Source organism: Chlorocebus sabaeus, chromosome 16 (assembly GCF_047675955.1).
Source record: "Chlorocebus sabaeus isolate Y175 chromosome 16, mChlSab1.0.hap1, whole genome shotgun sequence".
Lineage (NCBI taxonomy): Eukaryota > Metazoa > Chordata > Mammalia > Primates > Cercopithecidae > Chlorocebus > Chlorocebus sabaeus.
In genome coordinates this window covers 438,953-459,698 of record NC_132919.1, presented here as the reverse complement: position 1 = coordinate 459,698, position 20,746 = coordinate 438,953, and the positions used below count along the sequence as shown (strand labels likewise).

Here is a 20,746-nt window from a genome sequence, read left to right as displayed (position 1 = left end):
GAGAGGCCACTTCGAATATCACTGAGTAGATGGGGAATGAGGCTCTTGTCTAGACTATGGGAAGAGAAGTTAGTAAAAGTAAAAGGGCTGCGTCACCAGCCCCTCCCCATGACATTGGCACGAGGAGCTGTGCAGTCTGGTGCCTGGTCTAGGGTGGGGTACACACGTGTGGACTGAGGGGCTGTGCAGTCTGGCGCCTGGTCTGGGGTGGGGTGCACACATGTGGACACCTGTGTGGCAGCAGCCCCCCCCCCGTGAGAGGATGAGGGCGTCTCACACTGGGTTAGGGGGAGGGGAGTGGAACAGTCCTGAGTGTGCTGCCTTGTGAGCCAAGGGGACAAACACTGGGGCAGGAGAGAAGGGAGTGGCTTCTGGAGTTAGCCAGGAGGCTGCACCTGTGTTCATCTGTTAGCCATCCCCAGGGCACAAACAGAGAAAGGTGGTTTTGTTACTGTCATTGGGACCTTATGTGGTTAAGACCTGGGAAAACAAGGGTTAAGTGAAACGTGTGAGAATCCCATTTAGGAAGAGCTTGGCACAGAGCAGAGGTGCAACAAGTATTTACTGAAAGCTGTAATGGTGAAGGAATAGAAGGTTGGGGGATTGGGTTCGTGTGGGCTCCCCGGGGGTACAGCTAGAGCCAAGAGGAAGGCTGCAGGGAGGCAGCCTCAGGTCACCTATACGTCTTTCTCAGGCGGTTGGCAGTCCCAGGGAAGGCTGAGTCACTCCGGAGACACGAGTGGTCTGCCACCGTCTGTGCAAGCGGCGGTGCGAGCAACTCCTCGGGGCTGGGTGGTGGGCTAAGGCCCGTGGAATTCCTGCCCCCTCCAGGCTTTAGGGTTAAGAAGTGGAATATTATCATTAACAATGCTTTCCAACTGAGGGCCTGTAGTGAGCGAGACCTCGGGTCACAATCTCATTCAATCATCACAACAGGACTATTGTTGTCTCTGTTTTGCACATAAAGAAACTGAGTCTTGAAGTTCGAGACCAGCCCGGGTAACACAGTGAGACCTCGTCTCTACAAAACATACAAAACTTAGCCGTGGGTGGGAGCCCTGCCCGCGGCCCCGACTACTGGGCAGGCTGGGGTGAAAGGGTCGCTGGGGCCCGGAGGCGGAGGCTGCAGTGAGCCGCGCCCCTGCCCTCCAGCGAGGCCGTGGGGACCATCCAGAGGTCGCCCAGCAGGTGCCCTCGGGCCGGGGCTCTGCAGCAGCAGGTCCCAGCGGGGCGGGCGGGGCGGGCGCGGGTTTCGCGGTTGCCGCCAGAGGGCAGCGAGGGAGCGCGCGGGCTGCGGGGCCGAACCCCAGGTGAGTCCGGGGGGAAGTGGGGCCGCCCCAGGTCCGGGGCCTGTCCGAGGCCGGGGGGGTGCGCGTGGCTCAGGGCGGGGCCGGCGGGGCGCGCAGGGCGGCGGCGGGGACCCGGGAGCTCTTGGCGCGGCGAGTGGGGGTGATTCCGGGGCCGGCGGGGCGGGGGCAGGGCCTGGAGCCGGGTTTCCTCCCGCCGGGGGCCGGAGCCTGGGCTGCACCCGACTGCGCAGAGCAGCGCCCGCGCCGGAGCCCCCACTCCGAACGGCTCGCGCTCCGCCCCGGCCTCGGGGACCCTCGGAGACCCTCGGGGATCCTGCGGCGCCCCCAGGTGGGGGTGGGGGTGGGGGGCGGGACGCGGCGGGGCGGGGGAGGGCGGCGCGGGGCGAGTTCCGGGGAGCGAGTCCACAGCGGCGTTTCCCAGCGCCCGCCCCGGCGCGCACGTGCGGGGAGGGGCCCCGGGTCCAGGCTGCCGCCCTCTGCACCTGCCTCGCCTGGGGCGGGGACCCGACGTCCCACGAGATTGGGGGCGCCACGGGGGCCCTGGGCCCTGCACAGTGGGGCTTTCGGCCGTAGCTGGGTGGTCGGAAGGCGGGGCGCGCGTGGGGGATTGGGGGGTTCCTTCTCACGGCGGAGACCGACGCCTCCACGCGCCCCGCCCGCCCCTCCCAGCCTGAGGCCCGCGAGGTCGGCTTCCAGCCCTCCCAAAGCCGCTTCCCGGCGTCGGGCGGAGGCGTCGGGGAGGCGCTTCCATCCGTCCGGGCGCCTCACTGTCCCGGGCGCCGGCTGCGCCTTTCCTTTCCCGCACTGCAGAGAGGCCTCTGCCGGGGGTCTGGGGCTTGTGCCTCCTGCCCGGCTGCTCAGAGGGTCCGCCTGGGTCCGTAACACCCCCGGGGGTCGCCCTGCGGGGAGGCGTCCTGCTGCAGGTGGAAAGTCCCCGGGGAGAGATCAGAGCCATGGAGATTCCGGGGAATGGTCACTGTCGCCTGCGTCTGTGCAGTCTGAGGGCAGGGGGAGCCCTGGGGACGCCCCTGCAGACCCTGGTGGGCGCGTGGGTAGACTGAGGCCTGCTGTCCCGTCCCCGCCCCGCCCCACACCCGGGGAGACCGCACCCGGGCCGCCTCCAGCCCCCACCCCCGCCCCGTGCCTCTGACATCCCCTCGGCCTCCCACCTCCCATCTCCTGAAAAACACAAAACCCAGCGTCTGAGCCTTCAGCTTGTTTTGTCTTTTCTCTGTCACATTTTCCCACAAGAGCTCGGCACCTGCTCCCTCCCTCACCCAGCTGCCCCTCCATCCTCCGCAGCCTGGCTGCCGCGGCCACTGCGCTGAAACTGCTGAACCCAAAAGTCATTTTGTTTCCAAAGCCCCCTCTTCTGTGGGGCCACCGTCGCTCTTCCGTGGAGCGGACCTTGGCGCGCTGGGGTTCAGCTTGCAGCCTCCCCGCCGTCGTTTCTGGGCACGCCTCTCTCCTGGTTCCTTCTCCTTGGCTGAGCCTTCTTCCACTTTCCTGGGACTGTTTTCCCAAACCCTGTGTTGTGCTTCTCACGGGGCTGGCTCGGGGAGTCCTCTGGGAATGGCCACTCTGACTTCCAGCCCATCCTGCCTTGCTCTCTGGGTGCCCCGGTGTCACCGAAAACTCAGCGCACCCCACTGGCCGCCTCCCGCTCCCCTCCCAGACAGCTGCCCTCGCTTACTTCTCGCTGGTGGGTTTCCCTCATTCTCTAGCATTTACACTCCTCTCCGAATGTGTCTGCCTCTCCCCTCTCCTTTGTGACCGATTCCTACAGGACTTGAACACCTCAGTCCAGAGTGCAGCGGCCTCTTAGCTGGTCTGTCTCCTGCAGCAACCCCTCCAGCCCCACGCGGCATGTCACCTCCAGAATGATGGTCCCTTTCACCCTGTCACCGACCCCCTCCCCACCTAGATGTCTTCAGAGGCTCCATATGTCCTCCCAGGCAAAGCTCAGCTCCCCTGCCTGGATTTGAAGGCCCTCAGTCACCTGGCCTCATTCTCGCAAACCAGTTTCTAATCCTGCAGCTTCTTCCCTCCCGCCACCGGCTGAGCCCTCTTGCCCCTACCCTCTGGGACTTGGCTCAGGTGCGGTTTCCTTGGAAAAGGTTTGCTCACCTCCTTGCTGCACTGGGACCCTTTCCTGGCTTCCCACTCACTCCACAACGCCCTCAGGCCACCAGCTGCAGCTGTCGGCTGATCTCACATCCCCTTCTGTCTCTGATGGCCGCGGGAAGCTTGTTCCCCTTCTCTCTGGCTCTCCAGGACTGGGCGCCCTGTAAGCACTCAATAGAGGCATTCCCACCCTCAGACCTTCAAGAACACCTCCCCAGCATCCTTTAGAGTTCAGTTCCAGCACCACCTCCCTCCCGGCGGTTCCCTTCTTCCAGTCCCTCTGTGTTCCCGCTGGGCTTGTGGAAGGATCAGTTGCAGGTTGTGCCACACAGTTTAGTACTTTGTTCTCTGCTGTTAGCCTCCCATTATATCATGAGTGCGAGATACACTTTTCCAGCTCTTAATCACTGCAGCTGTTTGTCCAGTGGGCTGTCCTGTGCCGGGCAGTGTGCTCATCATTCCAGGTAGTCCCTGGTTTTCCTTTGTCCTAGAGACATCCAGAGGGGTAAGCATTAGGATTATTGTCCTCATTCTGTTTATAAGGACACAGAGAGGGCCAGAGACCTGCCTAAATCACACAGCATAGAGGTGGGCAAGGCGGAGGCTGGAACTCAAGTCTGTCTGACTCCCAAGGCTGTTTTTAGATGCTAGGATTTGCTGTTTGTCCAGGAAGGTGGTGTGTTTTTCAGTCCAGGGAGTGTGTGCTACACTTCCGTGTCTTCTCAGCCCCTGGCCCGGGTGTGCACGACTTCCTGGTGGCTCGGTTGGTTGGTTGCTTGCTTGGGACTCTGCTGGACTCCAGGAAAGGACTTTGTAACAAACAGATGGTTCATGATGGGACCAGTGATCCAGGGAGGCTAGGACATTAACCCCAGGACGCCTTGGAAACAGGCCTTTTTTTCTGTCTTCCCTTAAGTAAGAGCTGTGAATAGAGAGAACCTTGCAAGGGCCCTGGGATCATTTCTGCCTCTTAAGGCACCTTAAAATGCCTTTTCTTTTGTAACAAAACTCATTCCCCTCACCCCAAATGGGAACGCCTCCAACTAAGTTTCTTCAGGAGACGTCCTTCCCTTCTCTGTGCGGGTCACTGTCATGAAAACGAGCTCCTGCTGTGAAATACGGTTACCATGGCAACCAGTCTCGCAAGGCCGGAATCTCCTGCTCCTGGGCCTCTTCACTGTGTTTTGAGGGGGTTTCTTCCGTCTTTGTCATCTAAAAAAACCAAAATACTCCTCTTCACTCTTCTTTTTTCCAGGCAGTGATTTTTGGGTACGTTGGGTGCCCCAGCAGGTTGTCACCAGGCCGCTGGCACACCACTAATAATGACCCCAGCACAGTGACCGTGGTCGAGGTCCCATTTTGAGTGACATCCAGTAGAGTAGCTGCTGCTGCCACGCATCTCTGCTGCCTGGAGAAGCTGAGGGACGGGAGCCATCTGGCGTGGAGGGGAGGGCTCGCTGGTGGGGCTCCGCCCCAGCTGGAGGTGGTAGAGTTGCTTGTCCTCAGTTTCGATCTCCTTTTCTTTGAGGACCTTGCTCACAGATATCCAGGCAGGGGACACCCAGAGCAGGCTACCGCAGGGGTGTTGAGAAAGACGGGAAACCTTCAGCGGGAATCGTTGCTGTGAACACTGATGAGGGCTCACCTTGTGCAGACGCTGCTCCCTTGTTTAAACCTCAGCCAGATGATGTTAGAGTACTAGTCCCATTTTACAGGTAAGGAAACTGATGCACAGAGAGGTTCAGTGTTTGTCCAAAGACACACAGCAAGGAGGGGACTTTAGTCCTAGAAAGTCTGACTCCTTTGGCCAATAGTAATCTTAAAATTTTTTAAAAAATTTTAAATTATTTTTTCATTTTTTAAATACCCAGACTTCAAGGAGATGGCCAGTACCCTTTACATGGTGCTCTGTAGACAGTGGAAGGACCACGTTTAAAGAATGAAAGGGTAAACTGAAGGGGGGGAGTACATTGACTTTCCCAAGATTTGAGGCTTAAAGCAGTAGTTTTCAACGATGTGTATTTTAGGATGGGTTGCAGTGAAAAGGCATATACTAGAATGTTCATAGCAGCACTATTTGTAATAGCCAACCCCCCACCCCCGGAAGCCCCCTAATGTTTATCAGCAGTAGAATGGACACACAAATTGGGGTGAAGGCTGACCATGGAGCACCCCACTGTGCTGAGATGGAACAATCCGTGACCACACGGCACACGTGGATAAATCACACAATGTCCAGCAAAAGGAATGAGACGGAAAGGAGCATGTCCATGCCTGATTCCACATCGACAAAGTGCCAAGAGGGCCAAATGCATGGAAGGTGTTGGAAGTCGGGGTCGTGGTTTCCAGGAGGCATGAGAAGGGCTTCAGGGAGGCATGAGGAGGCTTCCGGGAGGCAGAGGAGGGCATCTGGGAGGCATGAGGAGACTTTTCGGAGGGATGAGGAGGGCGTCCGGGAGGCAGAGGAGGGCTTCAGGGAGGCATGAGGAGGCTTCCGGGAGAGAGGAGGAGGCTTCCGGGAGGCAGAGGAAGACTTCTGGGAGGGATGAGAAGGGCTTCCGGGAGGCAGAGGAGGGCATCTGGGAGGCATGAGGAGACTTTTGGGAGGGATGAGGAGGGCTTCCGGGAGGCAGAGGAGGGCATCCGGGAGGCAGAGGAGGGCATCCGGGAGGCATGAGGAGAGCTTCCGGGAGGCATGAGGAGGGCTTCCGGGAGGCATGAGGAGGGCTTCCGGGAGGCAGAGGAGGGCTTCCGGGAGGCACGAGGAGAGCTTCCGGGAGGCATGAGGAGGGCATCCGGGAGGCAGAGGAGGGCTTCCGGGAGGCTGGTACTGCCTGGTTTCTTTATCGGGGTGTCAGTCATAGGGCTGCGTTCCTTCCATCAATGCTAACGCTAACCCGGGTGTACTCCTCTGTGTGTGTGTGTTAGGCTTAATACAATAAAAAGAAACGGGAATAAAGACTGCAGGGATCGTAAACCCGGGACATGAATACAGACACACCATTCCAAGAGGCCACTTTGACTTCACTGTACCTCCAGCCCTGGGTTTCTTGTGACAGGTGGGAGGTGACCTGAGGGTGAGCACCCAGGCTCCCGAGGGGTCAGCTCTGGGAACGAGGGAGCTGAGCCCAGACCGGCTCTGGTTTCTTCCTGTCTCCCTCCACCCTGCTGGGTCTGGGGAGAGCTCTCTTAGCTGGAAGGTGGCTGCTTGGCTTGGGCGAGCCCCTGAAGCGGCCCTTTTCTTGCTTTTAGGATGCTTGGGGGTGTAGGTGCGGTGATGTGTGTACCCCAAGCTGGCTGTGGGGAGTCCGGCCAGCCTGTAGAAACTGCAGAACACGGGCGGAGCTGCAGCCCCGGGCACAGACATCCTCACCCCTCTGACAGCAGCTAGCTCCCTGCAAGGCACTGGCATTTCAAGGCCTGCACCAGCCTGTACAGTAAGCAGCATTCGTTGGGAGGGCAGCTCCTGCATTCACATGGCAGTTACGTGCTGCTAAAAATACCCGAGCTCCTTATGTAAGACCGCAATTACGTCGTTAGCACCTCGTGTAAGAGCACTTCTTTTACCATGGACACTTAATCAGTTGTGTTGGACGCTGTCTGTCTCTATCCGGTCCTGTCTCTATCACCCGGCTGTGCTCATGCCGAAATTTACATGTTGGTGCATTTTCATCTTTGGGTCTGGCCCATCCCAGCTGTTGAGTGACACCGGGTTTAGTCTCCTCTTGCTCAGCCCCTCCTTCTCGCTCATGGATGGCGTACCCCCTGACTCACAGGTGCAGCACCTCAGGGTTAGGAGGCCTGCCTTCCTCAGCCAAGAGTCTTCTCCACCAGTAACCGGATGGGCGACCGTTTGGGCTGTGCTCCACGGCTGCCGGTGATGGTGGCAGCCCGTCTCAGGGGTGGGTGACGGTTTTCATAGAAAGAGGAGCCACAGAGCTGCGCTGAGGCCTGCAGTATCCCAGGGAGGTATCAGTGCCTGGCTGAAACCGACAAGGAGACAGGTCATGGAGATGGGATCTGTAAATCTCTGGGATCCGAGGCTTAGAAAGGAACATCATGGTGGATGCGGTTTTGCAGGACCTGTCAAAATAAACGCAACTGCCCTGTGACATGGTGATTCAGTGATTCTGCTTCTCAGGATCTGCCCTAAAGAAACACTGGCACCTGTGCACAGGTGACAACTTCTGGGACAGCCTTTGTGATAGTTTGTGGTGACGAAAGATCGTACAGAGTCTGAATGTTTGTTCGTGGTGAGAAAACTCCGTAAACTTGTATTTTCATACCTTGGGCTACTGCGCAACATTGAAAAGGAATTAGGTCTTTATATAAGAATGTGAATGACAGGTGGGCAGATCACCTGAGGTCAGGAGTTCAAGACCAGCCTGGGTAACATGGTGAAATCCCATCTCTACTAAAGAGATAAAAATTAGCCAGGTGTGGCAGCGCACGCCTGTAATCCTAGCTACTTGGGAGACTGAGGCAGAAAAATCACTTGAACCCGGGAGGTTGCCATGAGCTGAGATCACGCCACTGCACTCCAGCTGGGCCACAGAGCAAGACTCTGTCTCAAAAACAAAACAACAACAAAAAGCCCTTCCTGAGTGGAGAATTCTTCGTTCCATCGGTACCTGAGTCCTTGGGGGACTGAGACAGCTTCACTGCATAACGCTTTGCATTTAGGGACAGCTCAGGAGGTGGAAATTCTTCCCTCTTTTGAGCTGAAATCTGCCTCTGTTGTCCCTCTGGAGCCATCTCAAATATACCTTCCATTTTCCACCGGGCAAAAGTTTCACTGGTTTACGTTCCCTCTCGTGCCCTCCTCCTCTGGGCACCTCCAGGGTTTCCTGCCATCTATAGGGTAATACAGCCCATGCCCTCCTGGGTCTGTGGTGCCGGCTCCTTGCTCACGCCCTGCCAGGCTCACCAGCCATCCCCCTAAAGTCTGCACAGAACTGGACTGTCCGCTTGGATGTTGCTTGACCTTGACATAAAAGTTCTTAAAAAAAAAAAAGTTTTTTTGAATTATAAAAGTAATTCATGTTCATTGTGGAAAATTTAGAAAAAGCACAAAGAAGAAAGTAAAAAGCTATGATTCCCAATCTCCAGAGATAGCCAGTGTTTACTGTTTAAAAATGGAGATGATACTTATAGACATGATTTGATAACCTGCATTGATTTCTCTATGTTGACTGACATGTGTAACAAACATTTTTTCCCTCCTTTTGGCATTTTTCTTTGGTTATTTTTCTCTTTTTAAAGATCTTGTTGTATACCAAGTATTATGATTATTATTATTTTTTATTTTTATTATACTTTAAGTTCTAGGGTACATGTACACAACGTGCAGGTTTGTTACGTATGTATACATGTGCCATGTTGGTGTGCTGCCCCCATTAACTCGTCATTTACATTAGGTATATCTTCTAATGCTATCCCTCCCCCCTCCCCCCCTCCCCCCTCCCCACAATAGGACCCAGTGTGTGATGTTCCCCTTCCTGTGTCCAAGTGATCTCATTGTTCAGTTCCCACCTATGAGTTAGAACATGCGGTATTTGGTTTTCTGTCCTTGCGATGGTTTGCTGAGAATGGTGGTTTCCAGCTGCATCCATGTCCCTACAAAGGACACGAACTGATTATTTTTAAACATAGAGAAAGTTTAAATGTTTGTGTGGTAATACAGACTGAACGTTTGTGTTCCCCAACATTCCTGGGTTGTGGTGCTCACCCCTAGTGCAGCTGTGTGTGGAGTCAGGAAGTAATTAAGGTTAAATGAGGTCAGAAAGGTGGGGCCCTGATGTGATACATCAGTGTCCCTATAAACACAGATGCTGGAGGGCGCTCCCCTTCCCCTTCCCCCTCCTCTTTCCCCACTCCCCACTCTCTCTTTCTCAACCTCTCTCTTTGTCAATCTCTCTCTCTTTTTTTTAAAAAAAAATTATAACAGAGATGGGGTTTTGCCGTGTTGCTGGGGCTGGTCTCCATCTCCTGGGCTCAGGCAACCCTCCCACCTCGGCCTCCCAGAGTGCTGGGATTACAGGCATGAGCCACTGCGCCTTGCCTCTCTCTGCCTTTCTCAATCTCTTGCTCTTTCTCAGTCTCTGTCTCTCTCTCTCTCTTTCTCTCTTTCTCTTAGTCTCTCTCTCCCTCTCCCTTTCTCTCCCTTTCTCTCTCCTTCTCTCTCTCTCTCCCCTGCTTCCCCCCACTCTCTCTGTCTCTGTCTCTCCCTTCCCCTGGGCCCTCACCATGTCCACAAGGCAGAAGGAGAGGCCCTCGCCATGTCGCAAGCCAGGAGGAGAGCCCTCACCAGAATTGGAGCCAGCTGGCACCTTGATCTTGGACTCCCCAGCCTCCAGGACTGTGGGAAAGAAATGCCAGCTGTGTCAGCCACCCTGCCTGAGGTATTTCGTGGCAACCTGAGCTGACTAATGCATTTGATTAAGTCCATCAGTCTTTTCATTTTATGATTTTCCAAAAACCCTCTGATTTTGGGTTTGAAAGGTCTTCCTCACTCCAAGGTCAGATAAATATTCAGCTCTGTTTTCTTCAGGTTCTTTTTTGATTTCAGCCTTTCCATTCAGCTCTGACTTTCAGTGCTAATCCAATCAAAATTTATTTTGTTTTACGATGGAAGGGAAGACCTTGATTTTCTTTCTTTCCAGATTGTTGACATATTATTTCAGTTCACTTTGTTTGCCCACAAGCTGTATTTTAAACTTAAATTCAGTTTATTTTTGGAAGATACATTATAATCATGTCATTTAAGGGGCCGGGTACAGTGGCTCACGCCTGTCATCCCAGTACTTTGGGAGGCTGAGGCGGGCAGATCACCTGAGGTCAGGAGTCCAAGACCAGCCTGGCCAACATGGCGAAACCTCATCTCTACTAAAAATACAAAAATTAGCTGGATGTGGTGGCTGGCACCTGTCATCCCAGCTACTCTGGAGGCTGAGGCAAGAGAATTGCTTGAGCCTGGGAGGCGGAGGTTTCAGTGAGTGAGATGGCACCGCTGCACCCCAGCATTGGCAACAGAGTGAGACTGTCTCAAAAGTACATAAATAAATAAATAATCTCATTAAAATTCTAAAGGTATAAAAAGGCAAATGGTGAGTCTCCTTCCTCCTTTATCCCTTAGCCTTTCGAATCCAGGAACTGATGTTACTAGATTTGGGGTTTCCTTCTCTCTTTCCCTAACTGACTTCAAATATTAACTCATTTGCACACTGTGCTTTTTTTACCCATTCTTTCCCTTTTAGATTATTACTGATTCGTAGGCGATCTCCGTATGTCCACGTACTGGTACTTAATCGGATGCCTCTTATGCTGCAAATACGTCTCTCAGTTTGTGGCTTGCTTTTTATCTCTCTTTTTTTTTTTTTTTTTTTTTGAGATGGAGTTTCGCTCTGTCGCCCGGGCGGGAGTGCAGTGGCCGGATCTCGGCTCACTGCAAGCTCCGCCTCCCGGGTTCACGCCATTCTCCTGCCTCAGCCTCCCGTGTAGCTGGGACTACAGGCGCCCGCCACTTCGCCCGGCTATTTTTTTGTATTTTTTAGTAGAGACGGGGTTTCACCGTGTTAGCCAGGATGGTCTTGATCTCCTGACCTCGTGATCCGCCCGTCTCGGCCTCCCAAAGTGCTGGGATTACAGGCTTGAGCCACCGCGCCCGGCCATTTTTTATCTCTCTTAATGCATCTTTTGAACAAAATAGTCAAATGCGTCTGTAAGCTTACCGTGAACTAAAGTTCAGTAGTTGTTTATGGTATTTTTCTGCCATGGTAAAACATGCATACAATGAAATACACAAATCTTACCTGTTGCATCTGATGAGCTCAGATAAACCTGCAGGCTTGTGCAACCCAGGCTCCTATCAAAATAGAGAACATGACCACGGTCCCTGATCATTCTCTCACACCTCGTCCCCATCAATCCCTGTCCCACTCCTCCCACAGTCAGCCACTCTTTGGAGTTTTTTTTACCAGAGGTTAATTTTTTTTTAGACAGAGCTTCGCTCTTGTTGCCCAGGCTGGAGTGCAATGGCGCCATCTCGGCTCACTACAACCTCTGCCTCCCAGGTTCAAGTGATTCTTCCGCCTCAGCCTCCCAAGTAGCTGGGATTACAGGCGTGCACCACCACACACAGCTTATTTTTGTATTTTTGGTAGAGAGAGGGTTTCACCATGCTGGCCAGGCTGGTCTCAAACTTCTGACCTCAGGTGATCTGCCAGCCTCAGCCTCCCACAGTGCTGGGATTCCAGGCATGAGCCACCACGCCCGGCCACCGTGGGTTAATTTTTCCTGTCCTGGAACTTCACGTAAATGGGATCGTACAACGTGTTCTTTTGTGAAGGGCGTCTCTCGCTCTCATTTGGCGTCACGGTGTTGAGATTCATCCCGGTTGTTGTTTGGGTCGGTGGCTTCCTTTTCATTGGTCAGTAGTATTCGGTATGAATATGTATAACTTGCTTCTCTATTCACCTGGTGATGGATGCCCCGGGCTGTGTTCATTTTTGGCTGTTATCAGTGGAGTGGCCATAAGTATTCATGCTGACATTTGTTTGTACTTTGTTTCTCTTACCTGTTTTACTTCTTTTGAGTGTGGAATTGCTCCGTCATGGGCTAGGTGAATGTTTTTTCTTAAAAAATTGAAACAGGCTGGGCGCGGTGGCTCAAGCCTGTAATCCCAGCACTTTGGGAGGCCGAGGTGGGCAGACTGCTTGAGCCCAGGAGTTTGAGACCAGCTGGGCAACATGGCAAAAACCCATCTCTAAAAAAAATAGAAAAATTAGCCAGGTGTGGTAGCGTGCACTTGTAGTCCCAGCTACTCGGGAGGCTGAGGTGGGAGGCCAAGGCTGCAGTGAGCCTTGTAGCACTGCCCTTCCGCCTGGGCGACAGAGCAAAACCTGTCTCAAAAGGAAAAAAAAAAAAAAAAGGAAGCATAGCATCTATTCAGAAAACGGCCCACATCAGAAGTATTCTGCGTTTTTACAAAGTGGACACACCTCATGTAGTCATCACCCAGCTCAAGGGGTGCGACCTTGGCCCACGCCGGGCTGCTGTGCCGGGCTCTCCACTCTGGGATCTGAAACTTGGCAGAGTGAAGCAAGGGGAGAAAGGATTTTGGAGCCACTTATTCCCGTAGTGAAGGCTGATGGGACTTGAAGGCCTAGACTGTTGCAGTCCCCGTCAGGATCTTCAGCCTTCTGGTTGGTTCTGAGCTACAGGGAATTCTGCCAGTACCTTCCTTTCTGCTTAAGTCATGCAGACTTGATTTCTGTTGCTTCGAAACAAAGAACCCCGATGGATACAGTGCCCCCAGCCAACTACGAGAACCAAAACTTTTGGGGATGTCCCCCTTGTGCTGCTAAAACTTAGGGTCTAAATGACCTTTAACCAATCCCTGGTTTGTACATGGCCCCATTTGGACAGTTGGATTCCTGGGCTGACAAGGTGAACTCTCAAACTGGCGGTCACTTTAGATCTGACTTTAAAGTTTGTAACAAACTGCTCCAAACATGTGGGACTCGTAAAGTGTTATTTTCTTTTTGTCCTCACTTTAGATTGAGTTCCCAGTTTCGAAACAATTTTCTCTCAGTCCCCAGTGGGACGTTACTGGAGAACACTGGCTTAATTTAGAAGGCGGGATGTAGGAATGCATATTATTTTCTGGACTTAGTTTTTGGAAACCAGGTTCATTGCTCTTGCTCCTTGATGTAGAGCGTGAGGGTTTGGGTGAGGGGAACGTTCGCTGCAGTGATGGGAAAACAAGGGTTCGATCCAACGTCTTTTTACACCATCCCTTGGGGACTGTTTGCTTACGAAGGCTCAACACCTACTGTTCTGCTCTAAGTGGGACCTCATTTAAAAGTAAAAAAGGAAATGAATTCTCTTCTGGTTTCTTTTTTTAATGTCATCCAATCACACAGATCAGAGACGAGAAATGGCCCAATTTCAGCCGGTCTCCGAATTGCCACAGCCCATGTCCTTGTTAACGTCAGGGTCTGGGGAAGTATTTGATTAAGGAGAAGGTGGCATGGGCGAGGTTCGCCAAAAAAAGGTCAGAGATGAACGTGAAATTATCTCTAACCCCAAATGGTAAAAGTCAGTCCAGGCCGGGACTCGAAGCAGCACTCGGCTGCCTGTATTTTCCCAGCGTTCGTCCCTCCCCTCCCGGCCACCACGGCCTGTTTAGAGAGATGATTCCTGGAGTGACCTTCTTAACCTGCCACTTCCAGTGCTGCTGGGGGCTTTCCTCATTTGCAGAAGCCACTTCTCAGGGTCTAGTGATGCCCACCTAGATATGAGGACCTTTCTCACAGCATCTGGGCCTGTTGTGACCTTATACTTCCGACGTGAGCTGAGCAGAAACGAGACATGGTTCTTCGCTCCGAAGTCTCTTAGCCCCTTCAGACTGCTCCATGAAAATACATCACCTGGGTGGCTTATAAACAACAGACATTTATTTCTCATGGTTTTGTTTATTTATGGTTTTTTTTTTTTTTTCGAGATGGAGATTCGCTCTTGTCGCCCAGGCTGGAGGGCAGTGGCACGATCTTGGCTCACTGCAACCTCCACCGCCCGGGTTCAAGCGATTCTCCTGCCTCAGCCTCCTGAGTAGCTGGGACTATAGGTGCCCACCACCTCGCCCAGCTAATTTTTTGTATTTTAGTAGAGACAGGGTTTCGCCATGTTGGGCAGGCTGGTCTCAAACTCCTTACCTCAGGTGATCCACCCGCCTCGGTTTCCCAAAGTTCTGGGATGATAGGCCTGAGCCACCGTGCCTGGCCTATTTCTGATGTTTTGGAAGCTGGGAAGTTCCAGATCAAGGTGTGGGCAGATTCTGTGTCTGCCGAGAGCCCGTTTCCTGGTTCATAGATGGCGCTTTCTTTCTGTGTCCTCACACGGCAGGAGGGGCCAATAGGCTTCCTTAAAAGCCTCTTTTATTTATTTATTTTTTCGTGGGAGACTGGAGTTTTATTTTTACTCCAATCAGTCTCCCCGGACATTCAGGGATCAGAGTTTTTAAGGATAACGTGCTGGGTCAGAGGAGCCAGTGAGCCAGGAGTGGTGACTGGTCAGGGGTGAAATCACAGGGAGTCAAAGCTGTCGTCTTTTTTTTTTTTTTTGAGACGGAGTCTTGCTCTGTAGCCTGGACTGGAGTGCAGTGGCGTGATCTCAGCTCACTGCAAACTCCGCCTCCCGGGTTCAAGCCATTCTCCTGCCTCAGCCTCCGCAGTAGCTGGGACTACAGGCGCCCGCCACCTCGCCCGGCTAGTTTTTTTTTTGTATTTTTAGTAGAGACGGGGTTTCACCGTGTTAGCCAGGATGGTCTCGATCTCCTGACCTCGTGATCCACCCGTCTCGGCCTTCCTAAGTGCTGGGATTACAGGCTTGAGCCACCGCGCCCGGCCAAAGCTGTCGTCTTGAGCTCAGTCATTTCCTGGGTGGGAACCTCAAGATCAGATGAGTCATTTTATTGATCTGGGTGGTGCCAGCTGATCCGTCAGGCGCAGGTTCTGTAAAATGTCTCGAGCGCTGGTCTTAGGAGCAGCTTAGGAGGGTCAGAATCTTGCAGCCTCCAGCTGTGTGACTCCTAACCCGTAATTTCTAATCTCGGGGCTAAAGTGAGTCCTGCAGAGGCAGAGTCTAGTCCCCAGGGAAGAAGGAGGTCCGCTTTGGTTAAGGGCTGTTACCGTCTTTGTTTAAACTATGAACTATAAACTAAGTTTCTCCTAAAGTTAGTTCAGCCTACGCCCAGGAAAGAACGAGGACAGCCTGGAGGTTAGGAGCAAGACGGAGTCGGTTAAGTTAGATCTTTCACCGTCTCAGTCATAATTTTGCAAAAGTGGTTTGAGTCCCTCCCTGTGGGTTTTATAATACCTGGATCTTAAGGGGTAGAAAAGCCCCTTTTACAAGAACACGCATCCCATTTATGAGGACCTTGCCCATAAGACCTAATCACCTCCCAAAGGCCCCACCTCCTAATACCTTGGGGTTTCAGCATGGCTGTTTCCGGGGGTGGCAAGCATTCAGACCGCAGCGGCCTGTCGCAGGGAGACTGCTGAGTAGGTGCTTTGAGCGTCCTGCTGGGCGAGAGCTGCAGGTGGTTCTGGAGGTGGTGCGTCTGCCAGACTCATTTTGGCAGGCGGAGCATCCCACGAGGACACTGCGTAGAAGGAGCCGTTCCTGTGGTTTGTTGGTGACTTTCTAGTGAATGGAGTTAACATTGTTGGTTTATTACGGTGCTTTCTAACCAGGTGGAAGACAAGTGCCTGGACGAGGGGCACCTCTTCTGATCCTGCACACAAGCACCATGCGGGCCGGCCTGGCCTCAGACTCCCCACAAACCGCTCTTCAGGTCTCAGTGTCCGATGGCGAATAGAGTCACCCTTGACAGAGGGACTGGGAACTAATTTAGCAGAAGGGGAATCTTGGGAGTAAAAAGGCCCTATATCGAATCGAAACTTCCTTTATGGAATTGAAAATTTCCGTCAGGGTCACGCTCCAAGGTCAGAGTGGAAAGGACAGGCCAGGCCGGGTGCGGTGGCTCACGCCTGTAATCCCAGCACTTTGGGAGGCCGAGGCGGGTGGATCACGAGGTCAGGAGATCGAGACCATCCTGGCTAACATGGTGAAACCCCATCTCTACTAAGAATACAGAAAACTAGCCGGGCGTGGTGCTGGGCGCCTGTAGTCCCAGCTACTTGGAAGGCTGAGGCAGGAGAATGGCGGGAACCCGGGAGGCGGAGCTTGCAGTGAGTAGAGATTGCACCACTGCCCTCCAGCCTGGGCAACAGAGCGAGACTCCGTCTCAAAAAAAATAAAAATAAAAAAAATAAAGAAAGGACAGGCCAAGGGGGCAGCCAGGACTCACCTGTGGGGTGACCTCACTTTGCACAGACCCGGTGTCCAGGGCCCGGGCTCAGCAGTGGCCCGGTCAGGGGTGAAGGTTTGCACTGTGGGTTCATTGCTTTGGGGAAGGTTTACCCTAGGATACTCGGGGGTGAGCTCTGCCTGCAGAGGTGGACGTGGACCCTCACAGTGTTCGTGCTCCCAGAGTGTTGGGCTCTAGGACGGCGTGGGGGATATTCAGCACGTGGAGGCCGTTGGGAAGACCTGGAAGCAGAGGCTCAGGGAAGGGCTAGGATGGCAAGAGGAACGTGCCGCGAGTGTGAGTGTAATGGGGGGTAGGGCGGTCAGGCACGTCTCCGAAGGTTGGCAGGTTGGAATTCAGCCAGGCTGTGTGCACAGGGCTCACCGGGAGGTAACAGTGTCCTGACATCCAGGCAACGACAGTGATGGGCAGTCTCCAGACAGGAGTTTTTTTTTTTTTTTTTTTTTGGAGACAGGGTCTTCTCGCTCTGATGCCCAGGCTGGAGTGCAGTGGTGCAGTCATACCTCACCACAGTCTCGACCTCCTGAGCTCAAGTGACTCTCCTGCCCCAGCCTTCTGGTTGGCTGCTTTCTTTCTTTATGAGAGGATCTCTCTTTGGTGCCCAGGCTAGAGTGCGGTGGTATAATCACAGCCTCAACCTCCCAGGCTCAAGTGATCCTCCTGCCTCAGCCTCCCAAGTAGGAGGGACCACAGGCATGTGCCACCACACTCAGCTAATTTTTTTTTTTTTCTTTTTTGAGACAGAGTCTCGCTCTGTCGCCCAGGCTAGAGTGCAGTGGCTGGATCTCGGCTCACTGCAAGCTCCGCCTCCCGGGTTCCCGCCATTCTCCTGCCTCAGCCTCCCGAGTAGCTGGGACTACAGGCACCCGTCACCATACCCGGCTAATTTTTTTTTGGTATGTTTTAGTAGAGACGGGGTTTCACTGTGTTAGCCAGGATGGTCTGGATCTCCTGACCTCCTGACCTCCTGATCCGCCTGTCTCGGCTTCCCAAAGTGCTGGGATTACAAGTTTGAGCCACCGCGCCCGGCCTCAGCTAATTTTTAATGTTTTTGTAGAGACAGAGTCTCACTATGTTGCCCAGGCTGGTCTCAAACCCCTGGGCTCAAGCATTCCTCCTGCCTCGGCCTCCCAAAGTGCTGGGATTATAGGTGTGAGCCACCACGCCCGGTCCAGGACAAGAGGCCATTTAGAAGTGTTGGGAATGGAGCCTCAGCAAGGAAAAGGGTCTGTCTGTAGCAGACCCAGAGCCAGAGACCTTGTGCTCAGGGTCTGGAGTATGTGGATGGGTCCAGCCTAAGCCAAGCCGAAGCTCGATGGCTCAGAGGCTCTGGGTTCAGGCTTGCTGGGTGTTCATCCTGGCCCCACTCCTTCCTTACACTGTCGTCTTCGGAAGCTGCTTTGCCTTTGTGAGCCTCAGTTTTGCCATCTGTTAAGTGGGAGCAATAATAGCGTCTGCCACACCATTGGTGAGGATTAAATGAGAAGTCATTTGCACAGCAGCCTGAAGGGCCCTTGCCTGTGGATGGTGGTGATCACTGTTGTTAGGATTGAGGACTCCCCAGTTTGGCCGGTTTGGACCCGTTCGGCCTCCAGGGCTGCTGCTTCCGTTGATTTGATATTTTGTTCGTAGCCCCCATGTTTGTGTCTGTGGCTGCTAGAAGCCTGGAGTCGGACGTGTTGCTTAGTTTAATCATCTGATTTCTGATGACATCTTCTCTTCCTGCTCTCTGCATGGCCTCTGTTCTCTTTGATCCTTAAGTTGTTTATTTTTTATTGCGTTTAGCCCTTAAGCTGCCTCAAGCCCTCCTTGAAACAGGCAGTTATAAATTTTGAATGAATGAGTAAGATTTTAGGTCCTACACTGACTCAGAGTTAGAACGTAAGCAAGCATGCTCTGCCTGCCCTCGTCCTTGTCCTCGCCTCGTCACCTGAGTCTGGGGTGTCATTGAGGCAGTGAGAAGGGTCAGCTCCTGGGACAGGTGGGGGTGCACTCGCGCCCCCCTCCTCAGCCCCACAGTGGAGGAAGAACTGCAGGTGTTTGGCTGTGCAGATGAACTCAGGCCCAATGGTGGAACTGGTGAGGGAGAAGGTGGAGAAGGACAAAGCCTAACTCAGCAAAGTACCTACTGTGTGCCTGGCGCTGTACTCCGTGCTTAGCACACTCTGGGCCACTCTAGGAGCTGCTGGCCCCAGAGATGAACTGTGGGACTGTAGGATTCTGGGAAGTTTATTCTGTAAGTACGGAGGAGGCCGATGGATCTGCCTGTGGAACTAATCTGGACCCAATTGTGGGCCACGTGAAGACCTTCCCCAGCACTCACTCCCAGCCTTCGGACTCACAAGGGCATATGTCTTAGTCATCCATTGCCACCATATCGTGGTGCAACAGGCTGCCCCCAAACCCACTGGGATGTGGCACTGAGCATTTATTTCCCTCTCATGTGTCTGGGGGTTGGGTGAGGTTTGGCCGCCCTAGGCTGCCCTCAGGAGGGCTTGGCTGGCTTCAAGCTGCAGGCTGGGCTTAGATCTGTTCCATGTGTCTCTAATCCCACTTGGATCATTGGCCACCCAAGGCCTGTTCTGTGCACCCAAGGCCTGTTCTTTCTCATGGTGACAGGAGGAGGACAGAGACCACCCAAGGCCTGTTCTTTCTCGTGGTGACAGGAGGAGCACAGAGACCACCCAAGGCCTGTTCTTTCTCGTGGTGACAGGAGGAGGACAGAGACCACCCAAGGCCTGTTCTTTCTCGTGGTGACAGGAGGAGCACAGAGACCACCCAAGGCCTGTTCTTTCTCGTGGTGACAGGAGGAGCACAAGAGATCCAGTTCAATCATACACACATGTTTTCAGCCTTTTCTCACATCATGTTCACTGACATCCCATTAGCTAACACAAGGCACACGGCCAACCTCAACACAGGCCAGGGACGTACACTGTCTACTTGTAGGCCCTGGCGTGGTGTGGCTGTTTACACCACTGCAGGGTGTGAGAAGCTGAGACCCGTCATGTAACCTACTCTCGGATGAATTTCATTCATTCACTCAGTAAATGTTTATTGAGATTTACAGTGTGCCAGGCATTGGGTGGCTTCTGGGGACAGAGTGGTGAACAACACAGGCTTGGTTCTTCCGTATGGAACTTACATTCTAGTGATGGGAAAGTACAGGAAAGAGCTCCGTCCATCATTAATTGTTGAATTACAACGGTGATGATCACTACAAAGGGGAATTCCAGAGGAATGGAGTGCCGGTGTCAAAGGGCCTGGCCTAGGCCAGGGAGGAAGATACGGTTGAACTCAGAATTGAAGGGCGAGCGTCAATAAGGCAGGGAACACTCATGAGATTAATAGTACGGCTGACTTCTCATCTGAAGCCCTGGACGGCAGGAGGCAGTGTGGGTGGCACAGCCAAAGTGCTGAAAGAATTAAAAAAATTCTTTAAAGAATTCTCCATCCAGAAAGTCTATCCTTCAAAAACGAAGGAGAGATGAAGACATCCTAGATTAATATAATAAAAACAGAGAGAATTTGTCACTGACCAGCACGGCCTATAAGAAATACGAGGCCAGGCACGGTGGCTCAAGCCTGTAATCCCAGCACTTTGGGAGGCCGAGACGGGCGGATCATGAGGTCAGGAGATTGAGACCATCCTGGCTAACATGGTGAAACCCCGTCTCTACTAAAAAAAATACAAAAAACTAGCCGGGCAAGGTGGCGGGCGCCTGTAGTCCCAGCTACTCGGGAGGCTGAGGCAGGAGAATGGCGTAAACCCGGGAGGCGGAGCTTGCAGTGAGCTGAGATCCGGGCACAGCACTCCAGCCTGGGCGACAGAGCGAGACAACATCTCAACAACAACAACAACAACAACAAAAAGAAATACGAAAGGGAATCCTTCAGGCTGAAATGAAAGGGCATTGGCAGTGACTGAAATCCACATGACAATACAAGGAGCATCTTTAAAGGGGTAAGTAGATTCTGCTAGTGATTCTTCTGTCTGTCTGAAAAGGTAACTGCAGAAAGCAATGCTTGTTAAAACTTTGTGGATGGGCTTATCATGTACCAAGATGTAATTTGTGTAACAATAATAGCAGCAAGGAGTGGAGGGAGCGAGCGATATTGGAGCAAAGTTGTTGTGTACTATTGAAATTAGGTCAGTATTAATCCAAGTTAGGCTGTTTTAAATTAAAATGTTAGTTGTAGTCTCCAAGGCAACCGTTAAGAAAATAACTTTAAAAAATGGAAGAGGAGAATGAAGAGTTATGCTAGAAAATACCTGTTCAACACAAAAGAACGCAGAAATGGGAAAATAGAGGAATAAAAAGACAAGACATATGGAAGGCAAATAGCAAAATGGCATAAATCCTATCTTACCAGTAATTACACTAAATGCAAATGGACTAAATTCTCCAATAAAAAGATA

At 52.9% G+C, this 20,746-nt stretch overlaps 1 protein-coding gene across 1 annotated transcript in view; it reads left to right on the top strand.

Annotated features, from left to right (window-relative positions):
- The first annotated feature begins 1,288 nt into the window (after positions 1-1,288).
- Positions 1,289-20,746, top strand: part of RPH3AL (rabphilin 3A like (without C2 domains)) — a 184,650-nt gene continuing 165,192 nt past the window's right edge. Inside the window, exon 1 of the mRNA XM_073023838.1 lies at positions 1,289-1,310. The gene's annotated coding sequence lies outside the window, so the exon portion shown is untranslated. The remainder of the gene's footprint in view (positions 1,311-20,746) is intronic.